Source organism: Perkinsus marinus (genome assembly GCF_000006405.1).
Source record: "Perkinsus marinus ATCC 50983 genomic scaffold scf_1104296960660, whole genome shotgun sequence".
Taxonomy (NCBI): Eukaryota; Perkinsozoa; order Perkinsida; family Perkinsidae; genus Perkinsus; species Perkinsus marinus.
In genome coordinates, this window is record NW_003206035.1 from 22,887 (window position 1) to 24,156 (window position 1,270).

A 1,270-nucleotide genomic window follows, 5' to 3' on the forward strand; every position below is an offset into this window, starting at 1 on the left:
ATGATTGCCCACGTCTGAGACCGATCACCAGCGAACTTCCATCTGAGAATTTCATCGTAATTAATTCTTGAAAATCTCTCTCTGAAAATTCACTCTGCTTCCGAAGTGAAAGTCAGTGACACTGACTCTTCAGTGTTGGGGGAATATATGTTCGCTTTCCGCAGTTGAACTCGCCAGTTCCATCTGGAGAGTTTATATACGACTTAAGGTAGACGTGTGCCAAAACCAACAATAATTCTCCTCATCGTCATCAGTACACGTGGCTGACTTCGCGCATATCTTCCACAATGTTAAACGCCCAAGTTGAGCAGCTCAACGTCGTATACGGCAGTGCGACGGTCAATAATCTCATCAGCTAAGTGCATTCAAGCAGGTTCTCCTCTGCCTAGGAGTCAAACTAGACCGAAACCGCCTCCCTTTGAGCCTCCCGGAGGACAAGCGAATGGGTATGGAGACACTAACGAGGTAGTTGGCGTAAGCGGCTGAGTCAGCTTGCGAATCCGACCTGAGCTAGGGTCAGGCGGGCTGAGCCTAGCCCAGAGCAAGGTCCGCAGGAAGCGGGAACTAGGAACCTTTCGGGACTAGGAGATAGCAGCATAGTTGGATCATGGAGGAAGCGCGCCACGCAGATCGTACCCCTTGAACTACTGGCCGCCCTCGCTGCCTCGCACCTTCCCTGCATCATGGAAAGGGAGATCAGCATGTCTATACGTGAGCGGCGAAGTAGTGTAGCACGCACTCGTCCGAGACACTTCGGGTCGGAACTTCCCCCCGTATATTACGGCGGGCTAAATATGCAACTTCACACGTAACTGGAAGCAACGAGGTAAACCGTCCCCCGAAGAGGTTCGAAGTGCGACCGAGAGCTGCAGGAACGACAGGCAGGAAAACGCGGACGGACCCCCGAAGTACCAGCTCTACACAACTGGCTACCAACAATATGGAAGGTGGTGTTTCTACCCCTCCCATGGGCTTTTCTGCACTTGACGGACTTGCTGCGGTGCTTCCTACACCAATAACAACTCGGGACATTGGATCGCCAACCGCAATTCAACGCAAATTTTCCCGCACGATTTGGATCATTTTCAACAATGCTTCCGTCTGAGGGGCTGATATAGATTGGCGTGTTTGGACTATTGAAACGGCTGAGTTGAATCGACGCACGCGTTGAACACCTTCACTGTTTCCGATAAAGAACTCATGGCCCATGACAAGACGTCGTAATGATAAACCAAGTCCCAGCAAGGGGAGTGAAAGTTAGACTCGATCA